Genomic DNA, 12428 nt, shown 5'->3' on the forward strand with positions numbered 1-12428 from the left:
GTTAGTTTGCGCAAACTTGAGTTCATGCAGTCCGTTTGCGCAGTTTAACCGAACATGTAAACCCACCTTAACATAACGTATTTATTTATCAATTAATAAGTATATATATGTCAGAAATTCAATTTATTACCAGTGAACGCGGTGGTACATTAATTTTGTATAAAATGCATAAATATTATTTTGAACGTACATTGATTTAAACCGACGAAAAGAAGTCGCGTTGTTGTGTTAAGAAATGTCCAGCTTTTATAAAAATATTAGAACCTCCAATTATAATATCATCAAGTAGGTAATGAAGATCATAAACACGAAACTTGCAGTGAACAAATGATACAGCGTCAACGGCTGTCTGCATCAGTAAAAAGAAAAGCAACTGATAATCTTCAAGATAAACCAAGTAAAGTTTTAATTCAATGTTTGAATGACCAGTCAACTAGTAAATGAGAAATAACTGATTTAAAATATGTTAAAAGAAACGCATTCAATGCACGCCGAAATATTTTACCCCCTTTACCGACAAATTTGAACTTTGTCCTCGCAGCTATTGAGCAACTTAATATAAAAACAATCCAAGACAAACATTTTGTATTAACAAATAATGTAATAGATAATTAAATAATATTTTCATGAAAATCAAATTTAAGAGCTTTTTGTCAGGCCGAAATTGTTTATCTTGATGGAACATTTGATTTCTGTGTTAAATTTTTTTACCAATTCTTAACATTATATGGTTATTTTATCGGTCGTTATGTTCCTTTAATATTTTCTTTATTTAAAGATAAAAAGGAATGAATTTATAAACAATGTTTTTATACAATAAATGAACTATTTAATGAATTTGGTAGTGAATTCAAACCAAATAAAATTGTTACTGATTTTGAAAAAGGTTTAAGAAATGCTTGCATTTTTGCATTAAATGTTTCCGATGTGACCGCATAGGTCATTACGCAAATGAATGTAGAACTTTAGAACAAAATATTGTATAAAAACTCGATATCGGACTGTATATGAATATTACTAAATTATCAGTTTTAAAAGAACATTTAGTAGCGAATGCGATGGAAAAACGGCATATAAAAGGTATACGTGCTGCCACTATTCTTACTATAGGTCTATGTGCGTAGAAGTATTTATAAAAGATAAAAGTTATAATATAAAATTCGATATAGTACACGATAATTTTCTAATACCAAAAGCGGGTATATCAGGCATTCAGGCATTGCATTTGCAAAAAGCAATAAAGCAATAACAGACTGGGACAAGGGGGTTTTAATCATTCCCGAACCAGGTGAAGAAAACAAAGTTGAACTTATTACAATACCGGCACGTAGTAAATGCGTGTTGCAGGTAAAAACCGATGAAATAATCAATTTAAATGTAAAAGCAATTAAAAAACAAACATTAAATGAAAAAGGAATAATTGCAAATTGTTTAAGCCCAGTTCTAAACAATAAAATTGTCGGTAACGTAATTAACATTTCAGAACAACCGTTTATTATTGATGAATTAACAACTAGTCATTTAAAATGGGAACCGTGTATACGGAGAATATATTTGGTTATTAATGAGAATAATGTTTATCTGAATAGTCACCCGGGTCGAGTTAAATTGTTTAACGATACAATTAAAACCGGACATTTGAATAATGAGGAAAAACAGAACATCATGAGTATTTGTAACGAATATTCTGATATATTCTATTTAGAATGGGACCTTATTTAAGACCGCCTAGATAAAATCGAGACCATCTGTATTGAATAGTATAAATATAGTGACATAATACTTAGTTGTCAACCATTACTAAATCATTCCTTACTAATTAAAAACTAATTAAGCGAAAAGAACTTTTATTAGATTCTGTCGAAATAAAAGTTCGTCGGGGAGTAATAAAATATGCCACCCAAGCAGCACAAGTGCTCTACGGGTTATGTAATTGGAAATGTATAAAGAAATTTGATTTTTCTATAAATAGCTAAACCAAGGTAGACCAAATGGACATCTTGAAGGAAAATATGAGAATATTAGACATAAAACACGAAGTAAATGAGGGGCACATAATAAAATTATAAAAATCAGTGATGTCACTGGTAAACTTAACTAACCCAATATTTCCTCGAATAGAAACTAATAAACAGTTTACAATAATTAATCAGGTCATGTGAATACAAAGATGAGGGTAAATACGCTAGTTGAAATACTACAGAGCGCGAGATTGGACAAATACATCCGAATTTAATGAGTACGAAGGATTTAGGTACTAGAAAAATTTAGAGACATTAAACAACTAAACAAGTGTTATCTAGTGGGACCAATATGCCATTTGAGGTTCAATATAGTAATGTTTACGATTTAGTAAAACTTTTAGATTCAACTGTATATTTTAATAATATTAAGATTGTTTTTAATTTAAATATTCCACTAGTATATCAACATGAACTTAGTTTGTATAAATTAATACCAGTTCCAGCATATGTAAGAGAATATAAAAAAAATATATGTATATTAAACCTAAACATGATTTTCTAGCTGTAATAAAATCATAGGAGCTCTACTCGACGTATGACAATTTTAATCCCACCAATTATAAGTCTGTTCATGAATTTTTAGTATGCCCAGAAACGCACCCTTTACGTTCTAGGAGTATGAGACTTATGTGCGAAATACTCCTAATGCAGGAACCGCAAGAGGTATCAGAAAGTTGTGAAGTTAGACACGTGGAAATGGCAACAACAGTGTTCCATAAGCTAAGATATAAAAACGAATGGTTATATGTCACTATTAAAGATTTTTTATTTATTACATGTGACGAAGACAAAAAATCTAAAACCCATATTTTAGGAGGATAATAATAATAATATATAATATAATTATATAATAATATAATAATATAATAATCTCATTAAATGATACCTGCCGAGGTTACGCAAACCGAGACGTTTTAATTCCAGGACGACTCGTATGTAAAATACAATATGGTGCAGTCACACCATGTAAAAACAAATCAAATGCATGATTTGAACGAGATATGCAGCACTGAAATTTCTGGGTGTTTGGTTCTCACATGAACCACCTCGAGCTCTTATAATATTTAAAAATAGCTCTATATGGTTCTGGGAAATTTTATAAGTAAGTAGATACTTAAATTAGTTATAATCTTGATCAATTACTTTCTTGTATGTATCTAAGATGCTTAATGATGAAATTAGAATACCTATAGTTGAAAAAAAGTGTATGTTAGTTACTTAATAATATTTTCTATACATTATTTTTTTTTCATTAATTAGTCAGAATAAAATCTAATTTGTTACTTCTGTAAATATTTTTTTTTAATAATCAACATAGTTATGAATTATAGAAGCATAATATATTTTTAAATATAAAGCTTATCTTTTTTAAATGTTCAACCATTAGCCCTTTGCCTGATCCCCATGATTTAATATATAATTTGTTATTGTATCTAATTCTTTTGTTCTTTGGTCAATGTTTGTAGATCTTAAAGGGCTTTTATAACCACAACCATGCAAATTTCTGGAATTATGAATATCAAACCATGTATCAATTGTTCGATAAACTTAGTAGTTACCTTGCTGCCTTCAAATCCCTTAATATTAAGGTATCAAAAAAAATCAATAGCATCTGTAACACTTTATCTTAACCTTCATTGATGCTTGTTCCTATTCCAAGTGTCTTCTCCTCAACTTATTACCAGCGTGAAGTCCTTCATTTTCAAATTCGTCTCTAACAAAATTGTAAGCTTTGGGTGAGTGAAAATTCAAAGTTAGAGCAAAAGGTCTTAATTCTGGCGAAAAATATTTTTCCCGCCATTCCTATACCTGTTAAACAACTCTGAAATTGCCGTTGGGAATATATGTTAAAGATAGGATGATAATTTTTATTTAAAACCATATTTATTTTTCATATAAGTCAATTATAACTTAATTTTATTTGACGTTTGCACCTTTGAACCAATTTCTTTGAACCTAATTTTTCTAATTTTCATATTTGTTGTGTTTTTGTTTTTGTGTTTAATTAACCTTGAAAGAATTGATATATAAGAATGGTCAAAAATAAAAGCACGTCTTGCTAGTACTTTTGGAGTTAATGTAGAAAACTTGTTACATTCACCCAGCGGTACTATAAATTGATTAAAAACAAATAATTAAACCTATAATATATTATTTATCTCAAACATACTCATAAATTGTATATTTGACTTGAGATTTTCATTATTATCACAAGGACAAGATAAAGGTAGATAACTTTCATCTTCTTCTATTTCTGTTAGTTTTTTTAAATGATATTCTTTGGTTATTCTGTCTTTTAATGCAACAAACACATAATATTTCATGATTGCTAGTCAAAAACTTTTAAACATAATATTATTATGTGTATATTATAATAAGTATACATAATGTGTATATTATTACATTTTTATTTTCTTATATATTATTGTAATTATTAGAGCCCAGAAGTTTATACATTTACATGTTTTACTGAATACATTAAAAAGTTGATGAATCAGATATAAATAATTTAAATCACAACCTAATATGTTCAAAAATAAAATTTTAGTTAGCATATTTTCAAATATTTTGAGATTGTTTTTCTAAAATTTGTATTACTCAAAATATAAATTGCATTTTACTGCATTTTTATGTTGCATTTTTTTTTTATATGTATATTATTTTCCGAAAATTTCGGAGTGTAATGCTTTTATTTTAATTGGTGAATTTTCATTATAAATATTTTCATTCATCTCATTTCCGTTCAATGGTAAATTTTCATTACTAATATCATCGTTATTCATTTTAGTATCCTAAACAAATTATTTCAACTCAACTATAGTAAAGAGCCAACTAAAAATTTGATAGATTTATTTATGAATTCATTACCTCAAAATCAAATGATAATACCATATATTTATGTTCATTATTTCTATGCTAATATTGTTTATTTACTATTTTAATCACCTATGTATACAATTAATATTTATAAATTTTTAATTTTAAATAAATTGTTTACTATTGGTAAAACAAACTGGGCACTGCAGATAATTTCGATTTTTTTTTACATTAACGTCAATCCCATTACGATCAGAATCACAACTTTAAAAATGTTTTTCACAAACAAAGTTTTTTTTATTCCTGGTTTCATTTATCCCTAAAACACTCATCTATTTTTTTGACCGTGTAATATCGTGAAACGCAACTCTAAATAATTTCATATAGGAACATAATAATAATTTAAATAATACATATTTTTTATTGAAATGAAACATATTTGATAAAACTAAGGCCAACAACATTCATTGTTGCATGCAACCAGCTACACAACATTTTTTTACCGTAATTGTGGCAACAAGAAAATATAATTTATGTAAATAAATATACTTTGCAGTTATAAATCACTAATTACAATTGAAAACAAAAAAATGTACAATTCTAATACTATGAAGTAGGAAGTGCTATATTTTATTAAAGTACCTATGGAATAGTAGAATGGGGATTAGGTAATGACAGGAATTCCAGCAATGGCATTTAACTTTCAGTAACTTCATTTTCTGAGAACCGAAGATAATGTCTTAGTACTCTTCTAAGGAATTTTAAAATTAAGCGGCAATATTATTGCAAAACATTGCTCTGATAATTATTGCTTTGTTAAATTGTTTAATCTATTAGAAGAATCAATATAGTGACCTACAAAGGGGAACGTTTATTCTTTCGTAATACCAGCCCCTGGGCACTCAGTCGCCATTTTTTTGGAGGACAAATTGTTATCACTGCTGTAATCAAGAGTCTAAGACACTATCATTGTTTTGTTATGCGATTACAACGTGTTTTCAATCTTTGAAAATTTTGATTTTTGTGATCATTTGATTCCTAGTACGAAACTACGAACATACCTAATTTCAAATTTGATTTTTTCTATAATATTCAATAACTTTAAAGAATGGTGCTTGTGTGTATTGTTAAAAATTGTGTTAACTCCAAAAGGAAGACTAAACAAAAGGACTGTATATTGCATAGGTTCCCAAATGATATATCGCGGTAAGTGTACCCAATATTTTTTTGGAATTGAGATGTCAAGTCAAAGTTAATTATTTTGATTTTATTATTATTAAATGTTTTACAATTTCAGTTGTATAATTATTTAATCTTTGTGGTCATTCAGAAGATTATATTTATAAAAATTATCGGATATGTAGCAAACATTTTGCTGCTAGTTCATTCAGTAATCCTGAAAAGACAAGGTTATTACCAACTGCTATACCTACAGAGTTTGGTAAGTTAATTTAAAATGTTTGATGGTAATTTATCATATTTCATCAACTTGTTAAATTGTGCTTTATCTTTAGATAATACTGAAGCAGGATTTGAGTTGCCCTTAGATAATGAAGTTGAAGTGTCCATTGAAGATGCTACTTATATTTCAGAACCAAGATATTCGAGCACACCTTCTAAATCAAATGTTTCAGAAAATCATCTAGATAGTAAGTATACTTTATGTGCAAATGTAATGGCAAGGTTAATTTTTAATGTTAGATTTTTATTTTATTTAGGGGTTTTTAATGATAATTGTTAATACATATTTTCACTTTTTACCTTAAATAATCTTACCATTCTCTTTTATATATTTAGTAATTTGATTTATTTTTAGGGTATAGAATCATCAATCACTAGTTCAACTTCTGTTTGTTCTACAATTTCTATGTCAACATCTACTACTCAAACCACCCAGCTGCTCTCTGTCTACACACCTAGAAAACGTCTGTTGAAAAGTAAGGTGAATGAACTTGAGAAAAAGTATAGAACATTGGAGAAAAATTTCAGTTTAATGTCCAACAAATTTTCACAAGTAATGACATCCAAAGAACATTTTTATGAAGTATGTGATATACATTTACCGTCTAATATTTCAATGATTGTTAAAAGTTATTGTAGAATGGCTTCTAGACAGCCTCAAGGCTTTCGTTACACTAACCAATTAAAACAATTAGCTCTTACTATTCATTTCTATGGGCCCGTGGCATATAGGTTCTTAAAAAATATTTTGCAATTGCCTAGTCCAAGAACTCTACGAAGAATCACAGAAAAACTAGATATTATGCCCGGGTTAAACGACATTATATTCAATTCTATAGAACTAAAGATGAAAAATTTTAAAGATGATGCAAAGGACAGCATTCTTTGTGTTAATGAAATGTCCATAAAAACTAATCTTTTTTATAATTTATCCAAAGATTGTATAATTGGATTTAATAATTCATATGATCAAAAATCATATGAACCCGCAAAACATGTGCTATGTTTTATGATTAGAAGTCTTAACTATAAATGGAAGCAACCGGTTGCATACTATTTCATAAATAATAGTTGTACTGGAATTACATTACAGAACACAATTTTTTGCTGTCATCTCTAAACTCCAGAGTATTTGTGTTAATATTAGAGTTTTCACTACCGATCAAGGACCACATTTTTATAGTTTTGCTAATAAAATGCATGTCTCAAAGGAGCGTCCTTTTTTCTTTGTGAATGGGAAAAAAATATACTATGTATTTGACCCTCCACACTTGTTAAAATCAACAAGAAACAATTTTTACAAGTATAACTACAATTGTCTAATGACCTAAATGACCTAACGGACAAAAAAAATACCTCGACGATTTTTTTAAGGCTGACCAAGGTCTAAACCGCTGTGCACCCAAGTTAACTGTTGCTCATATTTATCCTGGACCTTTTCAAAAAATGAAAGTCTGTTATGTTGCTAATGTTTTCAGTGCAACAGTGGCCGCAAGTATGCGTAATTGCATTATAAATGGTACCTTGCCTTCTACTGCAAATACTACTGTCAATTTCATAGATGACATAGATAAACTATTTGATCTATTGAATTCTAAGGCAAAAGCCGGTAGTAAAGATTTTACCCGTCTATTTAAGAACACTCCCAAACAAAAAAAAACATTTATTGAAGATATTGTTGAACATTTTTAAAAATATGCAAGTTATTGAGACAAAGATCATAGATGGAGAAACTATACAAATAGATGTTACTCTACGCACGAAATTCTTGAATGGGTGGCAAATCACAATTAATTCACTTTTACAACTTTAGGAATATGTTCAAACACCGCCGTATGCATTATGCTCATACAGACTCTGTCAAGATTGTCTTGAGAACCTTTTTGGTAATTTCAGAAATCAAAATGGGAATAATATTAATCCAACGCCAATTCAATTTCTTTGGGCATTCAAAAAGATATTTTTTCTCAACTTCTTCAAGCATTCTGAAGGGTCCAACTGTTTAGAAGATTTGGATGAAATTCTTACTAACATCGGAGAAACTACTTCTCCATTAAATAATTCGTCAGTACTGTTTCCTGAAAAGTCACCAATCAACTATAATTCTTTAAAAATTGGAACTACAGACTATAGGGAATTATATTTAACACCAAGAAATGCTCTTGCTTATGTTTGTGGTTATTTACTAAAAAAATGTCTTGACAAGCATACCTGTGAAACTTGTTTAAGTTTTTCCAAAAGCCAAGACTACTTAGATGAATCATTTCTATTCACCCATTTGAAAGCGTACCAAAATGATCAACCGACAAACTTCGGTAACTTAAATGTACCATCAGATGCGTTTTTTAATTATATTAATGAACTTGATAATTTATTTATAACAAATCTTCCCACACTGGCCATAGAAAACAATGTAGGAATGAAATTAAAAAATGTAATAGATAATGTTCTATTTACTCATCCTTGTTCTAATTTCAAAGTTGATTTTCTTAAAAACCTTTACCTATGCTTAAGGATTTTTCATGCTATCAAAAAAATTAATAGAGATTTACTATCAGCTCCTAGAAAGCACAGGAAACTAGATATTCTTTCTCACTATAATTTTTTAATTTAGACTCAATAATTTATCTTACAACCAAGTATTTTTATTTGTATGATGTGTTATTCCTACTGATTAATGATAATGTTTAAATGTATTTACTTATTAAATCTATTTTTATTTTATTTTTATTTTTATTTTTTATTTTTTTTTGGTACAAAACTGTAAAATATACTATTTACAGATAATATTGAGTTTCTGTAATTTGTTTTATACCTACTATTTTTATTTTTTAAGCAAAATTTGCTATTTAATGAATGACAAAATTTGAGTTTTCAAATAAAACTACCATATTATAATGATGCAACATTGTTTTTTTTCCCCATTAAAGGTCACACTATTTTGTCCTCCAAAAACATGGCGTCATTGATTTGGTTATTATCCTATGTTTCCTGTATATTTTATAATCAGTGTCCATTCTGATTGTCTTATTCTGTGGTATTACCATCAAGAATCAAATCACTTTCGTAATTTTGTATATTGATTGTATGATAAAAAAATCACTGATATGCCCAATGCCGTTGTGTCGCGGATCACCCTGCTCCGCGCTCCAAGCGGATTTTTATGCAGATGGCGACTACAGACGACTACGGCGCGTCGGTCAGCGTGCTTTGGCTTAGCGATGGACGGTAATGAATAATTTGTACTATCGATTATTATTTGATTATATATACAGACTATCGAATATTATTATGCATGACTGAATAATCAAAACTATCGAATAATATTATGCATGACTGAATAATCAAAAACTATCGAATAATTATTCGAATAATCGGTGTTTTGTAAGGACGTTATATCGATATTTTTATTCGTATAGATACACGCCCATAACCTAACCTGTAGGGATGGCAAAATATCGATACACCGTTATATCGGATCAGAAAATATCGATAAATATTTTTATAAATATATTGTTGTCAATTAATTTATTGTAATAATTTGTATTGTTTCTTTTTTAATGTTCATATACAATTATTGTGATAATATAGTGGCAAATCTGGATTAGAAATTCAATGTGATTCTTCTGAAAAAGGCAATAGGTTGTTGCTTATCTCAGATGAAATCCTATACATTTCACATCAAGATGTTTAAGTGAGACAGAGGTTGCATATGCTGAGGTTGAGAAGAAAATGTTGGAAATTTAATTTGCTTGTTCAAATTTCATTCATTATATGGTCAATAAATAAAAGTGTATACAGACTCCTCATGTTACTATTATGAAAAAGATATTCATAAATTTCCTAATCATCGTTTAAAAAGACTTAGACTTAAGCTTTTAATATATTAGATAGAGTTACAACATTTTACCAGGTCGTTTTATGTATGTTGCTGACCTTCTCAGTAAAAATTATATGAGAAGAAGTAATACCGGTGAAGAAAGTCTAAATGATGTAATTCATACTGTGAGTGATATTGAATTAAAGTATAAAAAGTCAAAAGAACAAGAGTTCATATTAAAAACACAAAATGAGAAGGGGCTAGGAAAAGTCCTAGAATATTGTAAATTTGGTTGGCCTAAGTCAATTAATGTGGATGGTGAGAAATAATACTGAGACTAAAAAAAAAAGTGGTAGGGTAATTAATAAACCAAAAACATTTCTATAATATAATAATTTTGTTTATTTACTATTAATTTATTATTTTGTTCTATTTATGAAATTGTGTTATAACTTATAATGTAATATAGTAATTTTGTTTTGTATATTTTTAAGTTAATATTTTGTTATTTTATTATCTTGTTTTGTTAATTTTCCTGAAAAACAAAGTATGATTTCATAAAATATTTTGTTATTTAACAAAATATGAAGTTTCTTTGAATTGAATTATAATGCCTAGGTATCTCCAGAGTACATTCAGTTAATGTGTCTCTAAACCAGTTGGAAATCTTAAAATAATACTACAAAAAATATATCAATTTAAAATATTTTATTAAATTATAACTTAGATTTTATGGATAGTAATATTTTTAAAAGTTAAAAAAAAAATTAAAAACTACATATTTTTATGTAAAAAAATTAGTTTCTAAATTATCTGGCAATAGTCTATTTCTTCTAGCACTCATTATTTGTCCTGTTTTAGAGAATATTCTTCTGAAGGAACAGATGTCGCTGAAATTATGGTGTATTTTAATGCAATTTCGCTCAAAGGATGCAATACAGATTTATGGCTAAGCCTTCATTCGGCCATATTGCAGTTCAAATTTTGATAAGGCATGTTTAAAATGTTTAAATATTGTCTCATCAAACTCATAGCACTGCTAGTTGATGTTGTTTGACCCTGCACGTTACTAACTCTACTCTGTAAAAAGTTCCAAAGATTTTCAGAGTCCTCCTCAATTTGTTCAGTAGGAACTTCACGTTCTAAAATTAAATTAAGTATGATGTAAATGAAAGATTTAATAGAACAGTAATGGTCATTGGTCACTTATATTTATTAAGTATTTAAATATCAATTAAATATTTACCAGTATCTAATGTATTGTTCGTCAAACTTGCTATTTCCAATACAATATTTTTCTCTTCATCAGAAGCATTTTCCTCAACTGCAAAGTCAGCGTTTTTGCATTTTGGGTCCTAAAGAGTGGCACGAGAAAAGTATGGAGTTAAGGATTGTTTTTCAATCCCTTCAAAACGCCTATTTACTTGCAACGTTAAATTTGATTTTATAAATCTTCCAAGAGATGTTTTTGGAATTTTAGAATTTAATGAAGTTTGAAATCCTAAGTAGGTTTAAAATAATGAATACGGTATAAATTTAATCTAACTTTTAAAGTAAAATATTAATTACCTCGTAATAATGGTACAACTTTTGATATAGTAGGATATTTTTCAGCAGACAACTCTATTGTTAAAACTGTTAAATGGTCGCAATAGGGGTACTATATCTTCAATAATGACCCATTCTTCAGGTGTAAGGTTTGAAGGAGCCTCTTTAACCGATATCATTGTTACTGTGAGGGGCTCTTTTAATTTCACTAATCTTTCCAACATTATTAGTGTGCTGTTCCATCATGTACGAACATCTTGTTTGAGTTTCAAGAGGTGTGTGAATCCTAGTTGCCTTTGTTTTTCCCCCAAAATTCTATTCCCCACTTCACTTCGTTTAAAAAACCTACAATAACACGGCATTTCTTTAAAATTAATTTAATTTTCCCCGAATCATGGAGTTCATTTGATTCATCTCCAACTGAATCGTCTTCGTTGAGATATAAGGCTTGTTGAACTACAAGATTAAGTTTATGATCAGTACAGGGAATGTGTTGTATGTTCATTAATCTTATAGCCGACTTGATATTAGCCCCACTATCAGAGACAATTGCTGTTACTTTATTTGAAATTCCCCAATTATTTAACTCACTGGTCATTATTTCTGCAAAATGAACTCCTGTATGACTGTGATGTAGTTTTTTTGTACAAAGGACAACTATTTTCAGTTGGCTTTGTCTTTTTGGGAAAAAATGTGCTGTTATAGTTATAAAAGAATCAGTAGGTATTAATGGATGTCCAAATATCAGTAATAAGAGC

At 28.6% G+C, this 12428-nt stretch overlaps 3 pseudogenes; 1 reads left to right on the plus strand and 2 right to left on the minus strand.

Moving 5' to 3' along the window:
• Window positions 1-327: 327 nt before the first annotated feature.
• On the plus strand, window positions 328-3013 carry LOC149061350 (uncharacterized; annotated as a pseudogene).
• A 915-nt stretch (window positions 3014-3928) lies between these two features.
• On the minus strand, window positions 3929-5224 carry LOC107168650 (uncharacterized; annotated as a pseudogene).
• A 5682-nt stretch (window positions 5225-10906) lies between these two features.
• LOC149061351 (E3 SUMO-protein ligase ZBED1-like) lies at window positions 10907-12175 on the minus strand (annotated as a pseudogene).
• Between the last annotated feature and the right edge of the window lie 253 nt (window positions 12176-12428).

This window comes from Diuraphis noxia, unplaced genomic scaffold (genome assembly GCF_037042655.1).
Source record: "Diuraphis noxia isolate RWA-SAM2 unplaced genomic scaffold, SU_Dnox_SAM2 contig0001, whole genome shotgun sequence".
In the NCBI taxonomy this organism is placed as follows: Eukaryota; Metazoa; Arthropoda; class Insecta; order Hemiptera; family Aphididae; genus Diuraphis; species Diuraphis noxia.